This window comes from Epinephelus fuscoguttatus, linkage group LG19 (genome assembly GCF_011397635.1).
Source record: "Epinephelus fuscoguttatus linkage group LG19, E.fuscoguttatus.final_Chr_v1".
In the NCBI taxonomy this organism is placed as follows: domain Eukaryota; kingdom Metazoa; phylum Chordata; class Actinopteri; order Perciformes; family Serranidae; genus Epinephelus; species Epinephelus fuscoguttatus.
Genome location: NC_064770.1, coordinates 31,526,545 through 31,540,842, shown reverse-complemented (window position 1 = coordinate 31,540,842; position 14,298 = coordinate 31,526,545). Strand labels below are relative to the sequence as shown.

Here is a 14,298-nt window from a genome sequence, read left to right as displayed (position 1 = left end):
AAGCCAGTTACATCATGTAATTTCTTTGTCATGGGAAGATGTATCTTTCAACAAGCACCCATTATTTCAAAGTAAGTGAAAAGAACATCAGTCAAATGGCTAAACTGTAAAACTGTTTGATAATAAGATAGCAGCAGCCACTATCTCTGTGGGTTATCAGGTAGCAGTATTGAAACAGCAGCATTTATGTGTGATTAGGATTAGCATAGGTTGAACTTAACAATCATGATGTTAATCATTCAGTCATGGAAATGTCAAATATAATCGCCAAAAACACAGGTACTGGAGTGGAATCAGTAATCAGTCATCTGCTTGTGTGATTGCACTGCATCAGATTACATTTTCAGAAAGGTGAGCATGTAAACATCCTGTATGTGGACATGAATTAAAATGATAATGATAATTATCTCTGTATGTTTTCCTCAATACAGGTGTAATAAATGTTAGACAAATCCTCTATGTAATCATGCCCGCAGAGGGGGGGCGGTAATGCAACTTAAATGCCAGATGCCACCCGCCATTAACCAGGAGAAGAAAAAGGTGAAGTAGTAGCAGAAGAAGAAGAAGACGACTAATCCGTATATTATAGTGCTACAACAACATTCAACATGTTCATACAGTTATTTCCAGTCAACTGTTTTGCCTACAGATTACAGTGCAGCACTACCCCACGACTGAATTTGCCACATAACGTTGGCTATAGTTGCTTTATAGTCGACTTATCCAATGCTAATGCTAAGTTAGCAAGTTAACGTGACAGCAGGTGTGTAGATATAGACAGTTCAGGAAGTGTGGTTGCATTGGGGCCCAATTGCCACCTGGAAATATGCCTGTGTTCAAAGAAGAACTCATGTTTAATAAAAAATGGTACGATTTTCTGTATGAGCCCTCAAAAAGACAAACCCATCTCCATCATGGTGTCCTGTTTTTGTGAAATAGTATCAGTGTATGACAAAATGATATGCTTATTGTCTATAGAATAAGCTATGAGTTAAGTAGTGGCAGTAAGACACACTGTTATGCCTAAAACACTGTGTGTGCATGCTTCATAACTAGTGACTACGCACTAGGGCCCACTATAATAGTGTGCACTGGGGCCCATCATAACTGCCTTATGCCACTGTGTGACGGACTAACTGGCTATTTTATTACAGTGATATAACATTGACAAAACATAATTTTATTGTTGGTACCGAGGGTACGTACAGAGTTTGGCAAGCGAACATTTATGTATGCAGCTCCCTATATGTGGAATCTTCTGCAGAGGGACTTAAAGTTGCACTCATTGGTTCCTCTCGGCCATTTCAAAGCAGTGTTGCAGGATTTTTGTACAAACTCGTCTATATGCCAATGTCACTGTGTGTCTTAGCTGGTCTTTGTATTTATATATAATTGCTGTTTTTTGTTTTTTATGTTTTTATGGTTCATTTCTGGTATATATTAACATACTTTTTTGCTTTTCATTGCAGTATCTTATTTTGTGTTTTATATTGCTTGTTTTAAAGCTTTACATTCTTATTCTGCATTTTTGTTCCATGTTGTCTGTCTGCAACTTATTTTGCTGGTTGAATAAAGGTAAAAAAAAAAAAAAAAAGATATGACATAACGTGACGTGAATGAAACTTTGATGCATTTTCTCCTTAGTCACGTCAGATAGATTTTCATTAGCAATACATGACCACATGTTGCTTCAAGACATCATCAAAGTCCATCTTTTGCTACTGTTTTGATTGAGAAATGGAAGAAATTACATAATGTGAGTGTAAAACCTTTACAAAAAGAACTGCCACAAGTTGAGATTTTTCTTTCTTCTGTTATCATTGTTTGCTGAATAAAAATTGTTGAAAACCATCTGTACAAGGAGTTTGATATGCTGCTTACCAGAATTAAGATTTCGTTGATGATCTACTGTTTTATTTATTAAAAGGTAGGCCTATTTTGATTATATAACTGTTTTGAATCTACCTTGGATTTGGGAATTGTTCTGCTGTTTGGCAGATGTTGTTGTGTACAGACAATAAATAACAGTTTAAACTACAATGGTTTCCTCAACTTTCTCTCAGGAGCAAAAATCAGCCTTTAGACTTGAAAGAAACAATAATTTTACCTTTTCATTATGACCACTACTGATATCAACTCATTGAAATGTTTTTATTGTGAAAGCATATTTTACCCATATCGCCCAGCCCTAATGAATATACATCAAAAGCAGAAAACACTGCAGGACAGAGATGACAGATGATGCAGGACAGAGCTGTAGCCTTCAGGGTATTCAGGGTATGAAACACCAATGAAAAGCCTTATCGCACCCAGCACACACACACATACACAGATGGACACACCACTTTGAATACAAAAACACAGCCAATGAAATACAGTCATCACGTGTACACACACATCAACCAAGCTCATTAAACTGATACATGAACACTATCAATCATGCATGTAAGTAAACACCGTCTCCATCTAGATTGTTTATATCAGTGTGTGTCAGTTGGTCGGTGTGTGAGTGTGTATTTGTGTTGTATTGACGAGGATGCAGTCTCCTACGAGCGTGCCGTGTGTCAGGCAGAGAGTGACTCATCCTCCTTTGTACAAGTCCTCCACAAACACACACACACACACACACACACATCCATCTGTGTGTGTGTGTGTGTGTGTGTGTGTGTGTGTGTGTGTGTGTACACTGCATGTAGCTTCATTCCCACCCATCATTCAATCCCATTCACACATGGTCCACCACAGGGGATATGAGAGAGAGGTGGGGGGAGGGCTGAGGTGGGATGAAGGGGAAGAGGAGAGAAAACGAGATGAAGGAGGATGAAGAGGGAGGAAGTGCTGGTTGAAAGCGGTTTGGTGGTAAAACGGCACGGGAGAATTAGAGAGAAATGGGAGGATAGAGGCTGGCGACGAACAACGGACGACTCAACCTAATTGCTTATTTGCATATGAAGAGGTTCTTTCCAGCACCCACACTCAGAAAATCATTCATAAATTGATTCAACCAGCTCATGCAGTCAGAGATAGTAACTAACCTCTGACTGGGACTCTGATCGACAAAAAGACGACGTTTATAGAGTGTTCCATAAAGTAATCATCTGTAAAATTTTCATATGAATCAAAGTCTGTTTTGCCACACTCTTTTACAGATGCATGTACAACTAATTCAACAAATACACGCACGTGCATGTACAGTATCATCTCTGCACACACTCTCAACCTTTTCATACTTTCATTAATGATCTGCTTTTTTGGTTGAAAATGCTGGTTCATGGAAGAAAAATATAAAAAGAAATCATTTAAATTTTCTCACTGTATACTTAGACACAATTTAAAATGGATGCCATGACAGCATACACTTAAATCTGTGTCTGGATTTACATTTCCTGTCCTCCCTCTCCTTTCTCTGTCCTGTACAGTTGTGATCCAGTGAGAGAAGCATGAGTTTTTGTGTATCCGGACCACGTTCAAGCTATCAGAGGAAAACCACGCTACAGCTGCAACAATTTGTTGTATGAATGATCAGAATATTAATCAGCAGCTATTTTGATAAATGATTAATTGTTTCAAGTAATTTTTAATGAAAAAAAGCTTGTCGAATGTTAATATGTTTTGGTTTACTTAGTCATCTCTGGTAGTAAACCTAATATCTTTTGGGTTTGGAGTGTTTGTTGCAAAAAAAAGAAACAAAAAAACAAGACATTTGAAGAAATCACGTTTGCCTCCAAGAACTTATGAGGGCATTTGACTATTTTCTGACAATTTATGGACCAAACAAATAATCTGATTAATCAAGAATATAATAAACAAATTAATCTATGATAGTAATAATCATCAGTTGCAGCGTTAAAGCACAAAAATAATATCATCAGTTAGCCATTATTAAAGGGTAACTTCTGTATTTTTCAACTTAGACCCCATTTTCACATGGTTTTGTGTCCAAGGGACTAATGGGAAAAACAATTTTTGAAATCAGTCCAGTATCAAGAGAGACTGCAGCAGTTGGCAACCGCAAAACAGGCTGCAATGTAAAAACTCAGGGCAATTTTGCACCCCCCAAACTTACATTCACTCTGCTTATTATTCTAAGTGTTAAATACAAAGGACAATCATTTTTGTTCAACCATAAACAGCCCCAAAATTGCTATTATCAAACCCACCAGACTCCATTTAAATAAAAAGTAATTTTAGTGTGGACAGAGGCAGCATATTTTCACATCTAACTAAATGGATTAAGGGTGTATTTCAACCAAAGCAGAGTTGGTGATTGTTGGAACAGTGGAAAGATGAACCAAGATGGCATTTGTGAGTTTTTTCTTTGTTTCTGTTGACTTTGAATGAAGTGTTTTTTACGATAATGAAATAACTGTTTATTTAAATGGAGTCTGGTGTGTTTGCTGATTGCAATTTTAAAGATCTTTCTGGATCTTAATCTTCAACAAAAATGTCAATCTCTGTAGGGATGCTTTCCATAATGTTGTCAGACACCTATAATAACAATCTGAGCCTGTCAGTGGCAAAAACAAGCACTTTTAGTGGACGTAAATTGACGATGCACAAATGACCCAAGTGGTTACATTGAAGTTTGTTTTGCGGCTGCTGGCTGCCACCCTCTCACTCAGTACTGGATTTATTTCAAATATGGTTGTCTCCATTAATCACTTAGACACAAAAACATAGGATAATAGGGTCCAGGATAAAAAACACCTAAGTCACCCCTTACAGAATAGGCCCTGTGTATATATTTTTCTATTTATTGTCAAGAAAACCATAGAAAAAGAAAAAACCTATGTTTTTGGACTTCTCTACAATGTCTGTGTCTCAGTGCAGTTGGTTTCTACTGAAGACCTTAAATCTTCAAGTATAAAGTATTTATCCCAAATTACTACTTAAACAACAGTGCATTTGTTTGAGACTATTTTCAGCTGAGGATTAATATACATTTGGTGTGCTAGTGAGTATGTGGGATTGATTAAAATCAAAACTATGGTGCCCATGTTCACTGGAATGAAAAAACATGTCAGCCAGTACAACAGTTTGGCTCATTGATGTGATTTTAATAGTTTTTTTTGGACAACAATGGAGCTCTATATCTGGCTATTGACAGACAACAGGATCAATTCACTGCTGGTGTGGTCATTTCATGGGATTGGTTGGTAATAAAAATCCCAGAGTGCTGCTCTCTGTACTATTTAATGTGGCCTCATTCGACTGGAGTCATAGAAGGTAAGTGTAGCCTTAGCTGTTCCTGTTGGATGCATCAGTGTGTGAAGCATCATCAATCAGAGCTCTGCCTCGTGTCTGCCAGCCAGAAAATTTATTAAAGCTCCTGCCTTTTAATGTATCGAACCATCCTGATGTATAGAGCACCAAATGGCCTCACGCAATGAAATACCAATGAAGCAGTGCACTACACACACACACACACACACACTCATGAACATAGAGGATGGGGAGGAGGGAACAAAGAGATAGATGGCTGCTTTTATTTCTCTCTCAGTGGCCGAGAATCTAAATCACAACTGAATAAACACACTTAAAAACACACACACACACACACACACACACACACACACACACACAATCATTATCACACACTTTTGTGTGATTGTACTCGATGACATCACACTGTTACTTTCTAGAAAATAAAGACGGGCTGCTAAAAATAACCTAAACACACACACACACACACACACACACACACCTACACACTCTCTCGCACAGGGAGAGTCGTTAAGACTGGTGTGTTGGACCTCCAGGTCAGCATGTTCATCATGATAATGTGTGAGTAACAAACAGCGCACTGGGAATCTTTAAAACAACGAGGCAACACGCACACACATCCCTGTACTTCTATCTTTGTGAGGACCCTCATTGACACAACACATTCCCGAGGCTCTTACCCCAACCTTAACCATCCCTAACTCCAACTCTAACCTAAACCTGATTCTAATCTGAACCTTAAAACCAAGTCTTAACTTTCAAAGAGACATTTGATGAAATGAAAACTGGCAAAAATGTCCACCCTTTGCAAAAATGTCCTCTTTTTGTTGGTTAAAAATGTGTCTCGGTCCTCACTATGTAGCAAGGACAAGTATACAAACAGCAGAAGCAATTTGCTGTTTTTGAATCTTGAAAATGAAAAATGAAAGACACAACATAATAGATTTGACCACTACACACAGGGCAACAGTTATGTTGCACCACTAAGGATGCTATCCCCTCCTAGGCCAGTCAGCATGATATGACAAATGATTGAACGCATCATGCCCAAAAATTTTCAATTAGAATCAAATCAGTGGTATCTACAATATTTTATGTGTGATAGCCAGCCAAAATTAGTGATCTGATATTCGTTCAGATTTTTAAAAGCTCTGCAGTACAATTTAAAAATAACAGCTCATGTCTTGTTCATTTTGATATTTTAAAATTACTGACTACTAGTTCATGCGCCCTTGACAGCAAACCTCAATTTGTTTTGGGAAAACACACACATTGCAGCTCTTTTTTAGGCAGAGCACCAGTTGGAATTCTGTGCAGGAGAAGTGCACGTTTATTTTTATGAACTAATCTGATCCTACTGCAAGTGTTAAATATATTTTTAGAGCTAGCATCCAGAAGCTAATAGAGAAACTGCTTAAAGGATGACTTCAGTGATATTCTGTAATTTTCTTATTATCAACAATTCTATGTGAAGACCCAAACCAACAATTTACTGCTCCTACTGACAAATATTGCTTTTTCAAAATTCAGATAGTTTTCATTCAGTTGTGAAGTAAGGCTCCATTGTTATCCAAAAAACCCCTAAAAACCCATCATTAAGTCACACTGTGGCACTGGCTCACATGTTCCCTTATTGCCATTATCACACACAACTTTACTTTGACTCAATCCCACATATACCATTCTGCTGCCATACATGACCACAAGAGCACCAAATGTGTATCAGGTTGCATTTACGACAAATTGGACGTTGCAGTGGTCAGTGACAGGGTCATGCAGCGGTGTTAAAACAGTCCACTACAAATGCCACAAAAATTAATATTTATACTTGTTACCCACTGTTAAAGATTCACCTAAAAAATGATCAAACAACCGATTTACTGTGCAGCTTTGGATGATATATACACTGTCTAGTAGGTTTAGAAATTAAAATGTGTATTGTGCATTCATTCTTATACATTTTTTAAACCTGCCCATCCTGTACAGTTTCACAGGCAGACTGGAGTGTATCCCAGCATGGACTGGGCTAGTTAGGAGACAACATGGGCAGGTTGCCAGCCTCTTGTAAGGTAAATATGGACCAAAGATCAATCCTAAAAATCCAATCAGAAAAATAAACAGGTTGCAGAATAACAATCTGGATCAGTTCTGGATTAACAGACAAGATACGGACACCACAGTCTGTAAACACATAGTCACTGCTCCTCTTCTGCAACCAAACACATGTACATGTGTGTGTTATATATTTCTCAGCCTACACTGAAGTTTTGTAGAGCTACCTCCAAATGCTGTATCAGTGAGTGAGTCAGTAGCTGTCACAAAGGCTTGTGTCAAGTGTCATAACCAGCCTATGATCTCATCAAGGAGAAACCTTGATGAACACACACATACACACACAAACACGGCCAAAATTTATCACACGAACTGGCTTGAAAAGGTGGATAAATTGTGTTTTATAAATCAAAAAGTTGCAAAGTCCAAGCACTGAATCCGACTACATCCTGCCTTCGAACTTCAGTTCTTCTCTGTGTAGTTTTGTCTTAATTTCAACCTTCTTTCTTTGACATTTGCTCACTCAACATCTCCATTTCCCTTCTCAATCTACCTTCATTCTCTCCCTCTTTTTCTGTGTTTCTAGGCCAGCATTTTGTGTGAATGAATGTTAATTCAGATTGATTATGCTGTAAACCTCAACTTCAATAATATTAGCCCCCCAGGTTGCAAAGCCTTTTTAAAATATCACTGAGCTTTTTGGCTCAAGAGAACACCTCAAAAGGAGACCAAGATAGAGAAAGACCACCATTCAGCATAAGTAAATAAATTAGTGTAGGTCTTTCATTCAGTGTTGGGACTGCACAGAAGCTCTCCTTGAAAACAATACACAATTTCATTTATCAAATGGGGGTTATGAAGCACCCCCTCTCAATATAAAACAAATGCTAATATCTGATCTGCATCACAATACATCAATGAGAAATTTAAAAATGGAAATGAAAAGGATATAAAAAATAAAGAGTGGAGAAAAATAAAGAGACATCAATACATATGGGCTTAACACATTTTCTGTAATAACAAGATATCACATAATTAAAATCAAAGCCCAAATCTCCTCTCTGTGATCCCATTTAAAAAGATAAACAGATCACTAGCAAGACTAATAAAATTAGACCCACACAGGTTTGTCTCATCCCAGATAAGAGAGTACACAATTAATTCATAACTAATGATGTTTCATTCACAATTTGTGGCTTTAAAAGTGTTTCAATTGTTCGAGTTTTACACAAACATGCATTCAAATCTCTCCATGATGGCTGACTACTAAGAGCCCTCTAATTGCTATCCCTTATTAAGATGCAACACAAGTAGAGCTCACACAGCAGAGGTTATTGCAGTGATTAAGGCCCCCTCTCCGAGACTACACCAAGCAACCATTTCACTCATAATGAAGGACAAACATCAGCTACAATGCAGTTCCTAATGACCACTATCATTATTGCATGTACACAGCAAAACAGTGGCCATTTAGATGTAGCCCTTCCCAATATTATTTTGACTGGTCAGATGGAGCTAATGATGCAGATGAGATAACAGGATAATAGGACTACTTGTTCAGTGTGCTTCAAAGGTTTGGATTTGGACCCAATATTGTACACTGGATAAGGACTCTATTGTTCATACTAATAATAACATAAATCAAGAGTTTCATTCACAATGTGAAATCAGACAATTATTATGTGCAACCACAATCAAGCCACTAGCCATAGCAATTCATAGCAACCTGTATATAAAAGGGAAAACGAGAGGTGGTACAGAACATAAAGTTTTGCAATATGCAGATGATATTCTTCTTTATATATATAAGAACATACATCATCTGTGCCACAAAACTTAAAACAACTGATTGGATTCTGTCATATTCCAGGCTATAAGGTAAACTTACAAGACACTAGGATTGTGGATAACTAGATGCTAGACATCCCCTCCCAGTTTTATTACAGGTCAAACAAGACAAACTACTGGAATATGCTCCTATGATTGTGGTGGCAGGCTAAATATCATCGAGATGAACCTTATGCCTTTAAAGCCCAAGTTAAATCATACTAAGTTGTCCCCTTTTTGTGGTCTAAATGATGTCAACGTGTTTTTTAATGTATTGTCAATAGTTTTGTATTGTTGAAAGGAAAATAAAAGGTCTTTAGGGGACACCGTGGAGATTATTGTTCTTACAAAACCAAAAGAGGTCTGGGCGCACAGTGTGATAAATTGAAGTTGACTGGCTTGACTCCTGTCGTCACTTATTTTCTGTTCTGTTTGTGTCAGTTCAACATACAGATAGCGCTTTCGTATATGAAAAAGCTTATGATCACAACCAATCACGCAAATTAATTTGCACATACAGAAACATGGACATGAAAGCTAATTTGTAAATGGGACTGACTATGTCACACTGATGTTTTTTTCTCTAATTTGGTGCACCTCTAAGGTCATGCATTTGTGTTCTTGGGAATACAAGTATGTGTGTGCATGCATGGATGTGTATGTGCTGGATGCATGTGAGTTAAAGGCGAAACCGCAAATTTGCTGTTGTTTTGCTTTTCAGTCTAATTAACAGCAAACTAATGAACACACACCTAACACATACTGAGAAAGCAAAAACACACAAACTGCTTCACATGCACACGCACACACGCACGCGCGCTCACACACACACACACACACACACACACACACACACACACGCACAAAATGGGAGAATCTATCATGAGACATTTTCCTCACAAAGGTCAACGTGGCCTGAGGGCTGCTGCGACCACAGTCACAGCAAGGCATTATGGGAAACAGCGAATGGGGATGGGAGTCCAGTATGTACATAATTGCCTGCCTGTGTGAGTCATGGTGTTTAGTTTCTCCTACTGGGCCCAGTATACTGCAGCTGTCACTTATGTATAAACACATGCACATATGAACATGCAGATACATATGTGCACTCCCACTTCTGTGCTAACAGTTCTTAGTAAGGTGTAAAACTATGGTCCCAAGCCATTGCTCCAACAGTTCAAAACTCTGAAGCCACATTAGGCTGAGAAATGTCCCATTGGACTGAAACAGCCTGTTATCCCAACATCAAACGCCCAGTGCTCTAAAGTCCCAAAAATACACACTCCCTGAAGTTAGCTTACGCTTCCCAGTGGCATTTGAGGCCACCGATCCTGGGCTTTGTACTGACCCTTGGCGGCATTTCTCAGCTGTATTTGAACCACCATCCACTGGAGTTTTTACTGACCCTTTGGCATGTCCCAGCACATGTGCCAGCGAACTCAAGTGTTTTTTCGTTAACCTGTCCCTGCTCTTCCAGCAACTTTTGTGCCACTAAACATGATTGTTTTAAGCCAACATATAAGTGGATCAGCCTAATCATACATTCACCACAGTGTTGTTGACAAATGAGCAAATATTTTGTCTGGCGACAGGGTTGTCTAACTGCAGGGAGTGTGTATTTTCAGAGAAACGGGACTGCAGACTAATAGGTGTTTGTTTTTTGGATAACAGGCTGTTGGAGAAATGGGCTGGTAGTCCAGTGGGACATATGTCTTACTAGGAAAGCTTTGTAATTTTGGGCCGTCTGGACAGTGGGCAGTCTCCTAAAACCATAACATCATGATAAAGCATGTTTAAAAGCACAGTCCCAAATGAAACTCACAGTAAAGAAAGAGGAATGTGTACTTTTACTACTATACTAATTGACCCATAAGTTAGCATCACCCTGGTTACCTTGACCAAAAAAAGCCAATGAGATACTGAGTAAAAGCACCCTAAATGCACTTGTACCATGCCCTACCACCAATGGTTCCCATCTGGTGGGTTGCAGTCCAAAAGTCGGTCTTGAGTCCATTCTGAATGGACCAAAAGTGACTCACAAACATGTCAAGTTTGTGAAAAACACACTTTATTTTGAAGTACAGTGAATTTCCAGCACAGAGCTTTTATTTTGAAGTGTTGTTTTCTCCTAAAGAGAGAGAGACTAAAGGACAGCTACTTGACAGTGACAGCAAACTAGCTTGACAACATGGCCAAACACAAGTATGACACTGAATGTATTAAACTGTGTGGACCTTGAACTAATGACTAAGGAGAAATCTGGACCCTGTGGCTGGACCAGTTGGGAATCACAGATTTAGACCAGGTACTATCACTTCAATGGGCCCACTGACTTTGGGAAGAGGAAACCAGAAGTGATAAAACACTTACTTATTTCTGGGTTTTATACTCAACAGACAGATAAAGCCAGCAATGTTAACAGTTCTCAGCTCTTGAGGTAGACACACAGAAACACACACACACACACACACACACACACACACACACGCACGCACACATTTTAATGTTATGTATGAAAAACAGTAGAACAGCAAGTCCAAGGGCTAAAAAACACGAGGTAGAGGAGAAACACTTTCCATTTCACTGACTCCTGACAAACTGTTGGCTGTTCTTAAGAGTGCCGAGCTACAAACACACTTTCATTATTTAGCTTTACCCCACATCTCACTTTCTCTTTTTGCACCTACTTACCTCTTTTTCACCCTTCTCTGCCTCTCCTTCACTCTCTGCTGTTTCTAACCTTCCAGGTCACCCTTCTGCTCTCTCGTCTGCCATCTATCTGTTTAACTATCTTGTTTAACTTTACTTAGCCAGCTCTTCTTCTCTGCATTGATTGCCCTATATATACACAATAAATATATTCATGCCCACGTTTGTTTAATATTATTAAACATTAGAAAATCAATATAGGTTAAACCATATTGTCATATCAAAGTTGGACAACTTTGAGCAATTAACATACTCTATGGATTCAGCTGAAACAGGAATATCTGCCTGCTGTATCTGTGTCGTTCTACTTGTGAAATTACAGGCAAGTAATGCAGTCTGCATACTAAGCAGTGAAAATATCCCACTAGTAAAAACTAGTGCCTCAAATCAAGGTTAAAAAGGAGACAAACACAAACAACACTGTGTGTCCAGATGCCCCCATGATTGTGACGAGCCAGCCATGAGGTGCCAGCAGTCTGTCCTTGATCTAACTCTCACAAACACACACTCTGGTATGTTCACAGAGTTACAGGTCAAACACTAAAACATCATAAATCACCATAAATTACAAGACTGTGCCAGAAACAAAAGGAACTGAAGAAATAATCGTCAACCAAGAGTGCTCTTGTGTGAGCACAGATTTAGGTTGGAAAAATGTATTATTTATTTTGACGCTTCGGGGGGAGGGGAAATCAGGTGATGCTCTTGAAGCAAAAATGTCAGTCAAATATGAAATATTTGACTGACACGAGAGGAAGCTTATCTTGCTCGCAGCTGTACTTTTAATGTAGGTGGAGAGCCTTGAGTCTTTTGTGTTGAAAAGCTTTAGCAGTGTCGGGCAGAATTTACCTTGAATATTTAATTTTCACAACAGTAAATCATGAGCAATATGTGCAAAGAGAAATGCAATGTTCTGGGTAATGCTATTTAAATGAAAGTGAAAAGGCTCAGTTTGCTACTAGTTTCCTAAATAATGTCACAAGCTGTTGTTTATGTGAGGCATGCGTTTCTTTTCAGTATGACAGAAAAAGTTTGAGAAGCACTACACAAACATCACCTAAAGTATTACTGAAACATGGCTTGCTGTAATGCTAATCCCAACCAGTTAAAGGATTTATCTCCTTCAGGATGCATCTGCAGTTAAAACACAGGAGGGACGCCAAATGTATTGCAGCAACAAGTCCTCCATACTAAATGGCAAAACCTAAAACTGCCACAAATTACTGTAACAAAAAAAATAGATCTATATGATCCTTTCCTGAATTTTGGGGACAACATTTGTAGGCCAGGTTAAGAGAAAGATTATGGTTTGAGTTAAAACAAGACAACGTGCCTTATTTAAAAGATCTGTAGTGCATGGTCTAAGGTGCATGGTGCAAGTACATTTGGGGTGTGTCCAGCTCCACTTTGCTAATTAAACAGCACATAATCTGGGTGCAAAGTTAGGTGCAAGTAGCAAAGAGGTTGTATTTAGTCTTTTAATTAATCATCAGTGTGTTTTGAGCGTAACATGAATTTAACCAATCAGAGTATCATCTCCCATTCCCTTTACAACCCATCTGCACCTGCACTTGGTGCATTACTATTTATACAATGGATTCAGCAAATTGGAGAAGCAAGTGGTTTTCTCATGAGAGTAGCGCAGCAAGAGCAGTATGTTAGTGAAGATTCCCAGTCATCTAGGTCATGGTAATCTTAAGACATACACAACCATGTTTGCACAGATGGACGCCTGTACATTTGCTACTTGCACAATGTGGGCACTAGCCGTGAAAATGGCAACTGCATTGGCCTGAAACTAATAATGTTGGTTGCACTGCGCTGTGCGCTGCTTTGTGTGGAGTATAAGATAGGGCCCCAAGACTTCACAGCCATGCTGCGGGGCTGTACTTTGGCACAGCAGTGCTTTGAGCTAGAAGCTAATATCACCATGCTAACATGGTGTTTTTTCTAATAGGTAATGTTCATCATGATCTACATTTTGGTTTAGCGTGTTAGCATGCTAACATTTGCTAATTAGCACTAAACCAAGGCAGAGGTTGATGGGAATGTTATTAGTTTTCAAGGTATTTGAATATCAGGCAAAGTATTGGACAAATTAGTTTGTTAGGGGAGTTAGGGGATCACCAGAGTTCTTACAATTCATCCTGAGGGAAACATGAATGTCAAATTTCATGGCAATCCATGCAACGTTTGTCGAGACATTCCACTCAAACTCCAGCCTGGCATTGTCACACTTTGTTCTGAAAACATCTGAGGCAAAAAATAGGCAATACAGGAACAGGATCTTGATTTATATTTAATCACTGCTGCCTAGTTTGACAGTTTGATCTGAGTTTTATGAGCCTGGTGCGATGTGCTGGGCGGACCAGCCTGGATGCAATTACAACCACTCTTAGCAGCAAAATGTGACATAACTTTTAAAATCTGGACTAGTGATGCTCCTCTGTCATTCATCCTATCAAACCTGCCCCATATTAGACAAAT

At 38.8% G+C, this 14,298-nt stretch overlaps 2 protein-coding genes across 2 annotated transcripts in view; both read right to left on the bottom strand.

Moving 5' to 3' along the window:
• LOC125878776 (protein kinase C beta type) overlaps nt 1–14,298 on the bottom strand; it is a 288,745-nt gene that overhangs the window by 75,673 nt on the left and 198,774 nt on the right. The window lies entirely within an intron of this gene.
• cacng3b (calcium channel, voltage-dependent, gamma subunit 3b) overlaps nt 1–14,298 on the bottom strand; it is a 43,638-nt gene that overhangs the window by 13,435 nt on the left and 15,905 nt on the right. The window lies entirely within an intron of this gene.